We start from the raw sequence: 18,334 nt of genomic DNA, 5'->3' as shown, positions 1-18,334 counted from the left end.
TTTTTTTTTTTTTTAAAAAAAGGTCATGGGGGCTGGGAATGTAGCTCAAGTGGTAGCGCACTCGCCTGGTACGCGTGCTGCCTGGGTTCAATCCTCAGCACCACATACAAACAAAGATGTTGTGTCCGCCGAATACTAAAGAAAAATGAATATTAAAAAATTCTCTCTCTCTCTCTCTCTCTCTCTCTCTCTCTCTCTCTCTCTCTCTCTCTCTTTCTCTCTTAAAAAAAAAAAAAAGGTCATAAAAAACAAAAAAGGTGAGACGTAGGGATTCTGACTGTGGAAATATACAGGGAAGTGTTCCCCTGGTGAGCAAATTCCCGGGGGCTAACGGGCACCCTGTAATCTCTCTTAGGATCTAATAATATAGCTAATGTATGTGCAATGTCTATCTGGTATGGCAATGCCCTGAGAAGCCTCGGTGTTAGAGCCACTCTGCCACCTTCCCTGCCTCTGCACCTTGTCTCTGTGTCCCCTTTATTACTATTATTTCTTTACAGGTGTGTGTGAGGAATCAAAACCACTCATTCAGCCAGGAAGCAAAAGGGAAGAGAAAGGGGCCAGGGTCCCACAATGCCCTTCAAGAGCCCGCCCCAAGGACCACTAAGGCCCACCTCCAAATGATTCCACCACTTCTCAACTGAACAACCCTGTGGACAAAGCCTTTAACACATGGGTCTTTGGGGGACACTTATCCAAACCATAGGAGTACCCAAACATGCTTCTCTGCTTCCTATGTTAAAAATAACCTCTTTAAACCTTACTTCCTCTGAAAACTACTATCCCTTTTTTTCCCCTCTCATTTCTAACAAATTTCCTCAAAAGAATTATCTGTGCTATGTTCACTGATTCCTTTCCTTTCATTCTCTTTAATCCATTAAATGTTACAAAATTACGCTTTCACCCACCATCCCATGAAAAGTTTATTATAAAGTTCATTAATCATTTTCGCAGTTACTAAACCCAGTGGTCAATTCTGCCTTCATCTTACTGGATCTGTCAGCAGGGTTTAACATAATTGATTAATCTTTCCTTATTGATATGTTTTCCACTTGGCTACATGCTTGGTTTTCTCTCTCTCTTTCAATTTCCTTTTTATTTAATTTCATTTACTTATTTATTTTAAGTTCTCTTCACTCCAACCTGAAAATATTGACTTATATGGCTCAGTCCTTGAACCTCTTTTTTTTCCCATAGTCAGTTGTTCTACAATCTCATCCAACTTCCTGGGCGTAAATTGGATATAGCATATTGTGGGCATATGTGCAAAAGTCCATAAGCCAACGACTCTAAAATGTTCATGTCCACTCTAGTCTACTCTCCTGAACTTGAAGCTCATTATAAATTTTCTTATATGTATCTTGATTCCAAAAGCCCAGGGTCATTCTTTCCCTAATCTTACACATCAAATGCATCCAGAAATCTTGTGACCCACCATCAAAACAAAACAACAAAGTCTATTTAGTCCATTTGTCCCCCTGCCTTTTTTTTTTTTTTTTGCTGGGGGGGGTGGGGTGGGGTGGTGCGAGGCAGGATACCAGGGATTAAATTCAGGGACACTCAACCACTGAGCCACATCCACAGCCCTATTGTGTAATTTATTTAGAGACAGGATTTCCTGAGTTGCTTAGTGCCTTGCTTTTGCTGAGGCTGGTTTTGAACTTGCAATCCTCCTGTCTTAGCCTCCTAAAATGCTGGGATTTACAGGCATGCACCACCGCACCTGGCTGTCCCCTGCCTTTACTGAGATACCATCCTTTCTCACTTGAACTATTCAATAGCCCTCTTAGAGGTCTCCTTTCTTTCACTCCTGATGCCATACAATCTATTTTTATTAGAAGAACCAGACAATCCTTTCAAAGTAAATGTTCAGATCATGTTATCCCTCTGTTTAAAAGCCTCGACTGCCCAAGTTGTGGGTGTAACTCAATGGTAGAGCACTTGTCTACCATTCACCAAGCCCTGGGTTCAATCCCCAGAACCAGAAAAACAAAAACCCTTCAGTGCCCTCTCCTTCATTTCAGTGAGTAAAAACCAAAGTCTTTACAGTGGCCTGTAGGACCCCTGGTGACCTGACCTCTCATTACCTCCCTGAATTTTTCCTCCATGCTTTATCATGCTCCAAATATATTGGTACTCTTGAACATGCAAGGCAAGGTCTCATCAGAGCCTCTGCATGGCTGTTCCCTTTATCTGGAGTACTCCTCCCCATCTTGGCCATCTTCTCCCATGCTTGAAGGATCACTCAAGTCTTAGTACTACAAAGCTCTCAGTCTTCTTCCCTCATCTTTGCATTCCGGACTTTACTTTTCTTCTATTTTTTTTTCTCTTTCCATGGTGCATATCACCTTCTAAAACATTACTGAATCTAGCTATTATGCTTTTTTTTTCTTTTCTGTTTCCTCTCACTAGACTGTAAGCTCCTTAAGAGTAGGTCTTGGTATACTTTGTTTACTAATATATTTCAAGAAGATAGAATAGTACCTCTCCATAGAAGGTGCATGGAAAGTCTTTTTCAAATGATGAATGAAAAATATTTTAGAAGATAAGCTAACAATTTAGAAAATCACCAATGTGAATTATTTCTAATTTTATAAAGGAACTATGTAACTTCAAACAAGACATATCTTAGTGAAAAACTTCTACCTTCAAATCATTGTTTCAATTTTTAATTCAATAATATTCAATTTATAAACTGTTTTAAGGGGCTGGGGCTGGGGCTTAGCGGTAGAACACTCGCCTAGCATGTGCGGGGCCCTGAGTTCCATCCTCAGCACCACATAAAAATAAATAAATTAAAAAATAGAAACTGTTTTAAGTCGTTCTCTGAAATGTTTTTCTGAATAAACATTAGAAGATGCAGGCTATTTTTGGATTCAGAGCCACAAGGAACTAATACTTAATGCATGAGCAGCTTAAAACAGGACATTCTCTCTTTTGGAAGAAAATGGAAAACTACAAAGGAAATTTTCATACTATGTGGTTATATACATGTTTTTTAAAAGACAATCTCTAGGGGCTGGGGATATGGCTCAAGCGGTAGCGCGCTCGCCTGGCATGCGTGCAGCCCGGGTTCGATCCTCAGCACCAAATACAAACAAAGATGTTGTGTGGGCCAAAAACTAAAAAATAAATATGAAAATTCTCTCTCTCTCTCTCTCTCTCTCTCTCTCTCTCTCTCTCTCTCTCTCTCTTAAAAAAAAAAGACAATCTCAAGAATTGATTTATTGCCTTGGCTTTTTAAATGACAATCTTATTTAGTATTTCTTCATTAAATGTAAATTCTGTCAAGAGTCAATGCAGTGCCTTTTTACAAAAGAGAAAAGCCCTTTAGAAATTGTAAAGTTTAACATCTGTTCCTTTCGGACTCCTTAGAAATTGTAGACTTAAAGGTTCAACTTCTCTTCCCTCCAAGTAGCTAAATGTAATAATTTAAAAACCAGTTGGCAAACACTTTAGGAACAACAGAATAATAAGCAGCATGTCTTTGTGGAAGAAAAAAAAAGTCCTGTGAGACCCATCTAAAGTTGTTGCAGACCAGAATGACAGAATGGTAAAGCAGGCATAATTTATCTTGACTTGAATACGATCACTGCTGGAATGGAAATTGAGACCCAGCACAGTACAATCTGGCATGCTGGACAGCACCTTCTTTCAGTCAGTTCCTAGTAAGAGTATAAGCAAGTCTCCTGCACGTATCACTTTCTTAGATATTGGGAAGAACTTTGTAGGAGACAGATCACAGCTACAATTTGGTGGAATACAAAAGAAGCAATGAGACAATCCTATAAAAGTATGTTGTGGAGGGGCTGGGGCTACAGCTCAGTGGTAAAGTGCTTGCCTTGCATGTATGAGGCACTAGGTTCGATCCTCAGCACCACATAAAAATAAATAAAGATATTGTGTGTCAATCTACAACTTAAAAAATATTTTTTAAAAAAAGTATGTTGTGGGGGCTGGGGTTGTAACTCAGTGGAAGAGCGCTTGCCTAGCACGTAGGAGGCCCTGCATTGGCTCCTCAGCATCACATAGAGATAAATAAATAAAATAAAGGTATTGTATCCATCTACAACTACAAAAATTAAAAATAAATAAATAAATAAAAGTATGCTGTGGCTCTCCTAAGTTTGCTCTCCTTCCTAATCATCATGTGTGCTGCTTCCCCCTCTGCTTCTTCCCTCTCAATTCTGTGGATCGAGACCTCTGAAACCATTAACATTCTTCCCATCCTAGGCCAAATGATCTGTCCTTCCTTTGGCTCACTGACCACAGGAATGAAGAAATCCAGACTAGGGAGCTGATACCAGTAGATCTAAGAAACAGCTCTCTTTTAAGGCTACCATTTGTATATGAATTATGACTGCTGGTATGCACACCTGGAAATCAGCCTTTGTGTCCTCTGTTTAAAAGCTCTCGGCTACACCTGATAGAATTTCAACAGCCTCTGAGACATGAGTCTATTGCCTTCTCATTTGCTAGCAAATCAATAAAACTTCTTTTTTCCTTTTTCTCAAAACAACAACAACAAAACCCAACCTAACAAACAAAAAACTGCTGTGGAACAAGCCAGCATACACTAACACCAAATGGCGAAAGCTAAGAGTGAGCCATTTCTGACCTATTTGCAGAGATAAGCAGTGAACTCATTACAGCAATAATTTATATTAACACCCCAAAGGGAATATGTATGAATTGCCCCTAAAGGTAGCCTAACTGATGCTATTATGGAAATATATTCCCAGGGGGGAATGGGTCATCAAAGTAAAATTTGAACTGGAGGCCAAATATTTTGCAATGTTAACTTTAGTTCATTTTTTAAATTTTTTATTTGATGATTATATTAATGAAATGTAGAGCATAAAATTAAAATCATAAGTAATTTCAAATAGAAGTAAGATATTTGTCACTGAACAATGGGTTTGGGGCCTCGTCAGAAAAAACAGAACTCAGTTTAACTCAATTTAGCAATGAAATCTATGTTCATAAAGTGACCCAGTACAGATGAAGAAGAAAATACACATAATTAAGATGTGTGGCTTAGCTGAGAATAAGATAGTAATCACAGAGAACATAGATAAACGATACAGTAGAAATACATATAGTATTGCTTAAAGATAGAATATGATACCAGTATCTTATGAACATAGATGCAGCAGAGAAAAAGATATTACTCTTAACTCTTATATGAACATTAAAATGTCTTGTACATAATTTATGAGAAATATGAAAAACAGAACTTACAGGCATGAATTAAAATGATTAATGGCTTGAAAATAGGTGATATGAAGACAGGCTAAATGAATGTGATCATTATCCGGTAGAACAGAAGTCAGTGGGATGACTTCATCCTTCTAATTTATAAAGGAATATTATGCAGATGGCGGCCAGCTGTTCTTCATCTCCACTGAGGACTAACCAAAGGAAATGGGTCTAAATGTTGGCTTGTGGGAGTTAGGTTAAATATGCAAAACTGTTTCCTGACAGCAAGAGTTGTAAAATACTGAGCAATTCCTGAGAGGCACTGTAGAATCTCCTTCCCTGGTTATCTCTTAAGACATAAAACTCTTTACCATCTGCCAGCAATGAGTACACTGCAGGTTTGCAAAGTAGCAAAGAAGAATAGACTATAACTCAAAAATCCCGTGATATTTGCACCCAAGTAGACTTCCATGTGCTTGTTTTTGTTTTTGTAACTTTTTTTGATAAATGATGGTTAGTGCTTGGGAATTTTACTTATACCACTACATTTTTTTCTACAGAAGGGGGAAACATTATGCTCTACTTCATTTAAGAATAAATGTGGCTCATTTTTATCAGCCCCTAAGAGCAGTTCAGCTTTATAGGACTTTTAGACATAATTAAATATGGGTTTATTCATCATTCAAGAGGATATGCTGGTAATTTATGTCTCAATATTTTATCATCCTATAGCTGGATCACTGTTTCCAGGAAAGCTGGATCAGTACATTTTCAAAAATCTTACAACTGCCAATAAAAATGAGGCTTGAGACTGACTCCCAGCAACGAGAAACATGTGTTTTATCTTTAGTTTGCCTGTATTTAAGTTTTTATCATTCTCTTGAAAGAAGAGAAGATAAAACCTAACCATGTCCCTGAGCATAAGAATTTATCTCTGTAGATCCATTCTTCTTGACTGAAGAGATCAAGCAAGGAAGCATGTGTATGCAGGAAAAATTAATAAGCATTTAGTGTGCAATTCTAAATTTTAAGGAGACAGTTATATTATTTTATAGTTTTAGTGCTTAGTTTTATTGTTTTTACAAATAAGTTTATGAAATAATATGGGATATTTTTGCTTATGCAAAAATATTATGCTTAACTTTGGATTGTAAGAACTTTCCATACCTATAATAGTAATGACTTTGGGAACTTAAGTTGCTATATATATATATCCCAAGTAGATCAAGTAATCTCCCCCAGGGTTCTGTAATGGTTAATAACTAGAGAAGTCAGACAAGATCTTAGAAAATCTGTGGTCAGAAGTTCTCCTCAAACTCTGTGTTTTGGGAACACATTCTTTATCCAGATATATATTAATAATACTTCCTCTGAAGCCAATGTTAAACATGATATTTTTGCAAAAGCAAAAAAGTCCCCTTTTACATCACAAATTATATAAAAACTCATTTGTAAAAACAGTAAAACTATACTCAATATAATTGTCTCCTTAAAAATTTAGAATCAGATATTAAATGTTTATTAGTTTTTCCTACATGCCTGCCACACACCAACAGCAGGGGTCTGAATTTAGCAGTATCTCAAATCTCTGATGTCATTCTTCTTGAGAATGTTTATATAATGAACAATCTTGGAAGATAGCAATGAGTCTCTTCTGGGGCAAAGATTAGGCATATGTTCTTTTCAACATGAAAACTTAGGTTTCACTAAGCTTAGGGTTTCTTTCCTATAACACAATCCATTCCATGTGCACGAACCATCTCGCCCTCTTTGAGTTGCCCTATAAGAATTGATTGTCAGGGAACTGGCACTTCAAATGCCATTCACTGGCTATTGACATTGGCGTGAGTAATAAACTGTTTGTCGTCTCTGACCCAGGTTTCAGAGATGCATCCTTGAAACTGCATCCTGCATTCTTGAAACTAGGGCAGGGAGGGGAGCCCAATTTGTTTACTGGCAAGAGGGTAAATCTCATAACCTTTGCAGTTTGTGAGAGTTTATTCCTCTACTAGTTTCATTCATAATCTCAGACTGATACCTTGTACTAAATAGAATCATCTATAAAGTTAACTACTACCCACTATGTAAAGTTAGAGGGAAGGAAGAAAGAAAAAAATGTAATGGGTTACATATACCTCTAACATACATGATAAGGCAAGATGAAATATGGGTAACTAGTAAAACCCTCACTTATGCAACTGATTAAAGGCCAAATTTTGTATGTATGACTTCTTTCTCCAGTATCCATTTTACAGTCCCTTTGCCTTTGGCTGCATTTCAGTTGGTGTGATTTCTTTACCTAGTGTGATGATTCAAAATACATAATGGTATTTATGTATTAGAATATATGTCTCAAAATGGATGACACTCATAAATATAAAGGTAGTTGATAAAGTGCATCACAAAAGAATGCATATAGTACAGTATCATTTACAATAAAACTAAGTAATATTTTTAGGAATGGTAGTACACATCTATAATCCCAGCAACTCATGAGGCTGAGGGTAGGCGGGTCCCAAGTTTGAGCTCAGCCTCAGCAACTTAATCAGACCCTATCTAAAATAAAAAATAAAAAGGGCTAGGAATATAGCTTAGTGGTAGAGTGTCCCTGGGTTCAATCCCCAGCAGTGCAAAAAAAAAAAAAAAAAAAAAGGAAAAAAAGAAAAAGAAAAAAGAAGCACTATATTTAGGGATCATATATCTCTCTATATATGTACACATACATATCAAAACTATATTTATAAAGATATATATAGAAATACTATAAGGACACAAAAACAAATGAAATAATTATAAACACAGAAATAAGAACAATATTATCTCTGGGAATAAAGGAAATGTTCACACAGTCTTCAAGAGTTAGATGAAGATCAGTAGAAGGTAAGTAGAGAATTAAGGGGGTTGGAGGGAAGGAAGGAAAGAGTAAGAACTGGGGAATAAAATCAGCCACATTATGCTATATGCATGTATAAATTATCATAATAAATCCCACTTTATGCAAAATTTTAATGCACTGGTGAAAAATATATATACATATAAATAAACAGAAAAAAGATCAAAGAGTAGAGGGAGGGGAATAGGGAAAGGGAGGAGTGAAGTACTGGGGAATGAATTGAAGCTAATTTTATGTGCATATTTGAATATTTCACCATGGATCCCACTAATATTTATAATTTACTAAGAAAGCATTTTAATAAAAGAAAGGTTGTGTTCTATTTGTCAGGGTGGGTGGTGTGCATAGATATTGGTTTTATTAATATTTTTATGGTAAAATAACATATAGTTAGAATTAACCAACTGGACTGTGTTTAGATGTTTCCAATTTTGTTGGCAACATCAAAGCATCATAATCAGGAATGAGTTGACCAAATGCCTTCCCCTCCCTATCAGGCCTGCTCAGAGTGTTGACCTTGGCCACATCAATGTCACAGAACTGCTTGCTTCACTTTTAGTGCCATGTTGGTCAAAGGGACTGTTTTTCAATATTTTATAATAAATGTATATATTAGACATAGAAGTGATCTTTCCACTGTAGCCACAGAAAATCATTGTAAAATAAAAGTTCTTTTCAATGTTCTTACCATTTTTTCCATCTCTTAAATTTTTGGCAATATTAATTTAAAATAAAACAAAACAAAAATTTCTAGTTACAGATCTGAAGCTTATTTGAAATCTCCTTAAAAGAATTATTTTTAATGTTTTACTTACTTGTTCCTTTGTAGATATCCTCTTCCTCTCTGTATACTAAACAGCTTTCCTGCGGTAACGGTTAAGATATAAACACAGTAAGTATCAGGGAATGAGACCTGGGTCCCATTTTAGACACGAGTTTCATTTTCGATTGTCTTTTCCCTTTTTGATACAGAGCCACCTGCTGGCAGGAGAGCATTAGTTAACCTTGAAAATATTTTAACAATGCAATAGGGTTGAAATTTGCAGGGAAGTAATAATGATGTACCTCAAAAATGGTTTCCACTTTTTACTCAGAGTGAGACTGTTAATGACACCAAAAATGTTCATGTTAAAATGAACGAAGCAGTCAAGGGAAGGAATTTTTTTTTTTAATTGGACTTTCTCACAGATCAATTTGAAATGTTGATCCGAAACCCTCATTAAGAACTAAGAGGCTGAAGATACAGTAGGGAGGAGAGTAAGTTCATTCTGTAGGGTTCTTAAAAGGCTAAAAGGATTTCTGAGCATGGGTAGAAAACTGATCAAGACAAGAAAAAGGGGTTTTCTTTTTTTAAATTAATTTTTTATTATATATGACAGCAGAATGCATTACAATTCTTATTACACATAGAGAGCACAATTTTTCACATTTCGGATTGTATACAAAGTATATTCAAACCAATTCGTGTCTTCATACATGTACTTTGGATAATTCCTCAGACGCACCAGGCAAGAAGGAGGAGATGGGGAGGTACTGGCGAGTTGATTGTTGTGATTTTATCTGGGCTGAAAGGGAAATGCAATAGCAGCCTAAGGCATGAAGTACTCCAGATAAAATGTGAACCAGTTAAGCAAATAAAAAAGCAAGTAACCTAAGAAAGCATAACCAGGATTTGGAACCATAGTGAAAGCCCAGTTGAAGTTGGTGTTCATAACTTTCTGATGAAATGGTAGGCTCTGATTTGTGATTTTTCTCCAAAATTACTGTTTTCAGATATAAATATATAAAAGTTAAAATTTATTTATTTATTTATTTATTAGTCATACATGACAGTAGAATGCATTTTGATATATAATACATACATGGAATGTACATACATCAATCATATTGCAAAAGTTAAAATTTGGGGTTGATTATTTTAATACATTAGTTTTCATGAGACAGAAATGATAAGGCAGAGACAGTTCATAGCACTGACAAAATTATTCTTAGGATTATGGACCATGGAAGATATGTGATGAATAGTATTAAAGGTAGGCTGAAGATATAAAAAGGGAGACTGGATTCTTATTGAAGGGTCTACTAAAGTCAGAAGAGTGTTAAAGTGAGAGAACTTGAAGAAGTAAGCCAGGAAGAGGAAAGACGGTAGTGAGAGTGCTCAATGCCTAAGCTATTGATTTGGAATATCAATAATTCTGTGGATTTTGTGGATTAAAATATCCATAGTGTGGCTGTGGGGAGAGCTGAGAGTAAGAAAGGCCATGAGGAAAGAGTCAAGAATTGAAAGGAAATCATGGATATTGAAAGCATCTTCCAGGATAGCAATTGGGCAGGGAGAAAGCTGTCAGGTGCCAAAGTTTTGATAAACATAAGAGATTGTTCAAGTGATAAATAAAGTGAGCTAATAAAGAAAATTAACTGAGTTGCATAAGCCCCTAAGAACCAGGATTCCTTTCCATAAGAGACGGGGTGGATAAAGATCTGGGAGATGTAAGAAGTAGAAAAGATTCAAAGAATCACAGTCATCACTCCCTTGGCAGCTAGAGAACACCAGAGTTGCAATAAGGCACGTGGAGAAGAGCAGGTTGTGCTAATGATGGAGTAGTAGTTCTAGGTATTTGCAGCTGGAGGTGGAAAGTGGAAATGAAAAGGAATGCATCACTCACAATCTGCTTGACCTTTCTATTTCCTGAAGGATTTTTCTTTTTTTTAAACTGGAGAACTAAGTTAAGGCTCTCTCTTTTTTTTAATCAACTACTTACTGTTACTGAAATAAGTTCATTTCTGAAATAAGAATGCATTGCTCTCTAAAACTAGTTCATAATGGACATAATAATTGTCTTAGAGATTTGTGATAATGAAAAGCAATTTAATTATGTGTATATATCCATGTAAGGTATCATTAAAAATAATTGACAATAGTAGAAGAGCACACCACGGAATATAAAATAAATAGAAAAATAAAATCGTGACAAGAAAATATGGGATAGTGGGATGAAGGCAAAGGTGAAGCTGATTTACTGGAAATTGTAAGTTCTTACACAAATACTGGAATTAAGCCACAAATTCTTTGCTTTCTAGAAAGAAATATGATGGATTTAAAACTTGGTGTCCATAAATTTTAATTTTCCTGATTGTTTAGGAAAAGTACAACTAGCATTGGAAATTAAAATATCTCTTTTGGGACTTCATTAAATGGGATTCACATAGCCTATTGTTGGGGTTTTGTTAATATCCCCAACAATAAATGCATAACCATAATATGAGAATTTATGAATATAAATCAAGTTTCTGGCACCTTGTTTTTGAAATTTAAACTTTTATTATTTTTATTGATTTTTTAAAAAATAAATGACAGCAGAATTCATTACAATTCTTATTTCACGTATTATTATTATTATTATTTCACAATTTTTCATATCTCTGGTTGTATATAAAGTAGGTTGATTCCAATTTGTGTCTTCATACATGTACTTTGTATAATGATGTCCATCACATTCCACCATCCTTGCTAATCCCCTGTCCCCTCCCCACACTCCATTTATCTTTGTAGTTTGGTGGATTTCTATATTGAAAATGTTTAATTCTTTTTTTTTCCTCTATAGTGTAGATGATCTTCTAGTGGGATCTATACTTTTATGTGTTTTCATGATGATGGTTATCTTTCACTTCCTTTAAGCATTTTTATAAGGTCAGTAACTGGTGATAATAAGTTTTCTCAGATTTTGCTTGTTTTGAAAGGTAATTGTTTCTAGGTCATTTCTGAAGGATAAATTTTCTGGGTATAGTACCTTGGTGTTTGTTTGTCTTCAGAACTTTGAATATGTCATCTCATTCCCTCCTGGACTACAAGATTTCTGTTCAGAAATTTTCTGTTAGTCTAATTGGGATTCCCTTAAATAGACTTGGCACTTTTCTTTTGCTATTTTTAGAATTCTCTCTTTGTCTTGAACTTTGGACAATTTGACTCATATGCCACAAAAAGAATTTTCTTGAGTCATATCCATTTGGGATCCTTTGGGTGGGCTTCCTGGATCTGGATGTCCTGAATATTTGGAAAATTTTCTGCTGTTATTTAATTGAATAGGTTTTCTATGCCATTTCCTTGAAACTCTTATAATTCAGATATTTGTTTAATGGTGTCCCATAAATATTTGGGGTTTTATTTTGTTTTGATTTTTGTTTTTATATTTTACTGGGCTATTTCAAAAGACTTGTGTTCAAGTTCAGAAATTCTCCCCTCTGCTTGATGCAGTCTGATGTCATTTAGACTGTCTATCTATCTATATTTATTCTTATTAAGTTCTTTAATTCCAAGATTTATATTTAATTTTTTTATGATCTCCATCTCTTTGCTAAATTTTTTATTCTTATCATGAATCATTTTTCTAATTATAACAAATTGCCTTTACAATCTCTTATATCTCATTAAGTTTCCCTAGAATCATTCTTTCAAATTCTTTTCCAGGCATTCATTCAATTTCATGTCTTTTATGTCTGTCACCAGAAAGTTACTGTTTTCTTCTGGAGCTGTCATAGTACCCTGTTTTTTCATTCTTCTTGTGTCACTGCATTGATATTTGCACATCTGGTGGATCAGTACTAGAAGAGTGAGTCATGCGTGGACAGGTGAGGTTGACATTGGTCTGAAAATGGCACTACATGTCAGAAACTTGGGTCAGGGAGAATATTACATGAACAGGGTTCTCTTTTTTCGTTACCTTTTCCCCTTGGTAGAAAAACTGAGTTTAGACTGAGGTATTTGCTCAATGGATGCAAGGCTCTTCTTCATTTCCTTTTTCTCCAGACCATTTCTTCATTTCCCCCATTACATCTGCACTGTATTCTATCACTCTCCCTTGAAAACTGTAGCTGAGTAGTAGCTGTTTATTCTTTGTGTGGGGATCTTGTGCCCCTAATTAGCCATCTTGCCCAAAGCTTCACAACTAAGTACTTTTAAGTGGGCAATATATGTGAACAGACATTTCACAAAGGAAGATATAAATGGTCAATTGCAAAAGAAAAGGTGATTAATGCTATTAATCACTAGAGAAGTGGAAATTTAAACAACAGTGAAATACAATACATGCCCACTACAATGGCCAAACTTGAAAAGACTGTCAAATGCTGGCAGGGAAGGAGAACAACTGAACTCTTTATATGGTGCTAGCAAGAATGAAAAGTGATACAGTCAATTTGGAAAAGTCTGGCAGGTTCTTTAAAAGTTAAACATACACTTCTCTGTGTCTACTAGAAGAAAAAGTAGGCCCAAATCTCTGTCATGTCAGCTTAGGAAACAAATTCCTTAACAAGACTTCTAAAGGGCAAGAAGTAAAGTCAAGAGTCAATACATGAGATGGTATCAAACTAAAAAGCTTCTCCACAGCAAAGGAAAAAATCAAGAATGTGAAGAGAGGGGCTGGGGTCACAGTTCAGTGGTAGGGAGCTTTCCTTGCAGGTGTGAGGCACCAGATTCAGTTCTCAGTATCTAATATAAATAAAATAAAATAAAGGTCCATTGACAACAACAACAAAAAATTTAAAAAAAAGAATGTGAAGAGAGAGCCTACAGAATGGGTGAAAGTCTTTTTGTCAACTGCACCTCAGATAGAGCATTAATCTCCAGGATTCATAAAGAACTAAAAAACTTCACACCAAAAAAGCAAATAACCCAATCAATAAATGGGCAAAGGAACTGAACACTTCACAGAAGAAGAAATATGAATAGTCAACAAATATATTAAAAAATGTTCAACATCTCTAGCAATTATAGAAATGCAAATTAAACTACACAGAGGTTTCATCTCACTCCAGTCAAAATGGCAATTATCAAGAATTTACAAGTAAAGGGGCTGGGCTGGAACTCAGTGGAAATGTGCTTGCTTAGCATTTGTGAAGCACTGGGTCTGATCCTTAGCACTGCATAAAAATAAACAAATAAAATAAAGGCATTCAGTCTATATGCAACTACAAAAAATAATTTTTTAAAAAAGAATACAAGTAAAATAAATATTGGTGAGGATGTGGGAAAAAATTTACATTCACATGTTGCTGGTGGGACTGCAAATTGGTACAACTACTCTGGAAAGCTGTATGGAGATTCCTTAGAAAACTTGGAATGGAACCATCATTTGACTCAGTTATCCTACTCCTTGTCAGTATACCCAAAGGACTTGAAATCAGCATACTATAGTGACATAGCCACATCAATGTTCATAGCAACTCAATTCACAACAGTCAAGCTATGGAACCAACCCTAGGTGCCCTTCAATAGATGAATAAAGAAAATGTAGTATATACACCCAGTGAAATATTACTCAGCCAAAAAGAAGAATGAAATTATGGCATTTGCTGATAAATGTTTGGAATTGGAGATTTTCATACTAAATGAAATAAGCCAACTCTCCAAAACCAAAGGTCGAATGTTTTCTATGATATGTGGATGCAGACTCACAATAGGCGAGGTGGGTGGGGGGACTGGAAGTTCACTGGATTGGACAGGGGGAAAGAAAGAGGAATGGGAATGGGAAAGACAGTAGAGCAAATTGGACATAACTTTCCTATGAATACATGACTAGTATAACTCCATGTCATGTACAACGACAAAAATGGGAAGTTAAACTCCATGTATGTATGATATGTCAAAATACATTCTACTGTCATGTATAACTAAAAAGAACAAATAAAAAATTTTAAAAATAAAAAAATTACTAAAGAATATATTTAAATAGAAAAAAAGTTAAAATACACTTATTATACAACTTAGAAATTCCATTACTAGATATCTGCCCAGGAGATATAAAAGCTTATCCACACAAAGACTTCTACATGAATATGCATAGCAGCATTACTCATAATAGCCAAAAATGGTGTGGGGGATGAACTAAATTAACTTATCAACTGGCAAGTAGATGAACAAATTATAATACACATATAATATATAATACATATATAATCTATATGTAATATATATGCAATATATATATGTATATTGAAATATGAATCCATAATTAAAAGGAACAAGCTACAGATCTACATAAAAACAACAATACATTTCAAAAATATTAAGTTCAGTGGAAGAACTCAGATCAAAAGAAGCACCTGCCATATAATTCCATTTAAAACTCTAGAAAAGATAAGATTCTATTATATAGGAAGTCAGTAAGTGGTTACCTGTTTGGGATTAATGGAAATAATCTAAATTGTTATTGTGTTAGTAGTTTCAGGACTATATGGTTGCCCAAACTCATCAGACTATTCTTAAAATAAATGTAAATGACATGAATAGGCTATACAAAAAATAGTGTAATAAGATATTCTTTTCACTTATTATTATAATAATATTACCTTATCTTGAAGGTCTTCTTATGTCTCAATTCCTATTTTACAAACGGCATCTGAGCACCTATTTACAAATTTTGGTTGAACACATGTTTTATTTTTGTTTCTTTGTTTAGCTAGTCAAGTTAGACATAAAGATAATTGCTATGAACATCAAGTTTGTCAATTTAATCATTGAACTTACAGATTTAATGAAACCTAGACCACATTCATTATTACTGTCAGCACCATTACAGGATCCTGTTCTTAGACCCACACAGTCAAAATCTTTACTTTGCCAAAGAAAAAAAATGTACCGAAAATGAGTTGACTTCCGCAGACAATACAGGGCAAAACTCCACTATGTTGACCACTAAAATTCTAAGGTTTCGCTCAAATACTACATCTTCCATGCCTAATCATTTCAGTCAGAAAATGAGTTCTTTGGGGCTTGAGTTGTATAGCTCAGAGGTAAGGTGCTTGCCTAGCATGTGTGAGGCACTGTGTTTGATCCTCAGCATCACATAAAAGTAAATTAATAAAACAAAGGTACTCTGTCCATCTACAACTAAAAAATTGTTTTAAATGATTCTTTGGACTTCTATGGTTTCATTTTTTGTTTCATGCTTTATCAACATGATATTTAGTTATGATGCTTAGAAAACATTGCAGAAATATATTAAATAATATTGAACTCATAGAAATGCTGCCTTACACAGTTATGAGAAAAAAAATTGAGTGCAAAGACTTTGATTCTCATGAAAGTTTCTCTCTAGTTATACAGAATTGGATAGGTCACAACATTCTTAATTCTCTGTTTACTATAAAATAGAGCTTAGATCACCTGTTTGTACCAATAGAATATTTTTTCAATAGGATTGTTGTTAAAATCAAAGAACAAAAAATAATTTTCAAACTCTTAACAGAATGTTAAAAATGAAGCATTTAGAGGAAGAACAGTGGTAATAAGACTTTTCAGAAATATCTGTGTTTGGGACATTAAAAGCTGTTTCATTAGTAGAAGAAGTTGAAATATGAATTCATCGTAATTAACTCAAAAAAATGAAAAAGAATTCAAGCCAGAAAAATATACACACACCTATAATACTACAAAATTTTCAAATTCTCTCTTTCCTCAAATATACATATATACTTAGAGCTTTCATTAATGCAACAAATACTTACGAAATAGCTACTGTTTGAAAATTCCAACCATTTGAGTTTGGCTGCCATACCCACTGACAGAGGATAAATATTTAATGGTTAAAGAAAGCATGTTGTAACTATGCATCTGCATGAGATCTAAGCTTAATCTGCATAAAACCTTTGTCTATTGAATTACATTAGTCATTCAGTTGTATAGTGTGCAGTTGGTAGCAAAATAAATGTAAATCATTATCAGACACATTCATTTACAGTTCTTTGGATGTTATGATGCTTCTGGTTAGCATCATAGATTTTCTTTAGTGTCAACTAGTTCCAAGTTATACTTCATTGTGAGCCATTAAAAACTTCCACTTTTAAATTTAGGTTCAAAAAATTCTTTGAGATGTCTAAGTACTCAAATATTATCTATATGTTAACTAATATATGGTTTAGAAAATATTTTAAACAGTGATGTTTTGATTAATAATGGATAAAGAAATTTATTCTAAAATATTACTTGGGTTCATGCTTTGAATAAAGACATTTTTATATTAAAACAGTAAAGATTTTGGCCTTACAATACTATTTAACAGTTTAAACCATCGCTTTTCCTTTCTATTTTAGGCTACAGTTGGAAAAGAAATTATAAAAACAGAAAGCTATTAAAGTTTAATTTTCTCATATTACTGGGAAAACATGAGGCTTATAAAATTGCAATTTTGCATGTATTATAGTCTATTTTCAGAATCTTGGAACTATTTTGATTGGTTACAGAGCCACAAGATCTGTCATATTTACATATGTGTTCATATAGATGTATATGCACATCACATACGTATAAGTAGTAGTGTTTTAACTAAGTGACATTCACAGTTTCCTATTTCACAATAACTCCAAATAGTTGAATGACAAAATTTAATATACTTCCATAGAATATTAAATGGATATAAAATTTAATTTATGTTTCTCTGCCATTTGAAATAAAATGTCATAAAAATATTTAAACAGCCGTGTTTTCTATGACTATAAAAATGCATCAGACATCTCCTAAATATATCCATGTAATATTACATGTAATATTTTGGAAAAAGTCACAGAAATAAAATTCCTCATATTCTAGGTGTTAACCTTTCTTTTAGTGAAAGATTTTCTTGTTCCTAAAGGTCAGGCTTTATTGGGGGAATCTGTCTCTAGTGTATACCCTTGCCATTTGTTCCACAGTTTGGTGACTCATTCCAGTCATCTAATGTGGTGTTGGCAAATGAACACAATTACCCTTTTGAATATATCAGGCTTTTGTAGAGACTATTCTTTGTCTAATCTGTCACATTCTTGGAACCAAAGAAGATGCAGGTGTTTTCTGGGAACTGTGCCTTTAAGAGATTTATTTTTTTCTAGAAACTGAACTTTATTTCTTTTCAGTGAGTTTTCTCACACAATAAGAATCACAAGTCCTCTTTTTATTTTCAAAATAAAAGTTGCGTTTTTATGAGGTAGCACTAATTAAAAGTGTTTCATCTACATTGACATAACAGCTTATTTTTTTTCTAATTCCTAACTGTACATATCTCATCAAATTTCACAGCCTGGTTTCTCTTTCAAAATTCAAAACTTTTATAGAAAGTTTATTTCAAGAAAATTAGCAGTGAAATTTTGGGGAGGATTTAGCAAACTAGCAGAAAGTTAATACCACCCTGCTTGGTGAATTCTTGGCAAAATAAGATAAGCATGAATTAGATATAGAAAACCTGTATACTTGCTCCATTTAATTATGCT

The 18,334-nt window shown here is 34.4% G+C and overlaps 2 protein-coding genes across 4 annotated transcripts in view; one reads left to right on the top strand and one right to left on the bottom strand.

Moving 5' to 3' along the window:
• Hpgds (hematopoietic prostaglandin D synthase) overlaps positions 1 to 9,040 on the bottom strand; it is a 78,534-nt gene extending 69,494 nt beyond the window's left edge. For all 3 annotated transcript variants that reach the window (XM_076864190.2, XM_076864193.2, XM_076864191.2), the window contains exon 1: positions 8,908 to 9,040. The gene's annotated coding sequence lies outside the window, so the exon portion shown is untranslated. The remainder of the gene's footprint in view (positions 1 to 8,907) is intronic.
• Pdlim5 (PDZ and LIM domain 5) overlaps positions 1 to 18,334 on the top strand; it is a 595,024-nt gene that overhangs the window by 322,396 nt on the left and 254,294 nt on the right. The window lies entirely within an intron of this gene.

This window comes from Callospermophilus lateralis, chromosome 8, assembly GCF_048772815.1.
Source record: "Callospermophilus lateralis isolate mCalLat2 chromosome 8, mCalLat2.hap1, whole genome shotgun sequence".
NCBI lineage: Eukaryota > Metazoa > Chordata > Mammalia > Rodentia > Sciuridae > Callospermophilus > Callospermophilus lateralis.
This window is presented reverse-complemented; position numbering and strand designations above follow the sequence as displayed.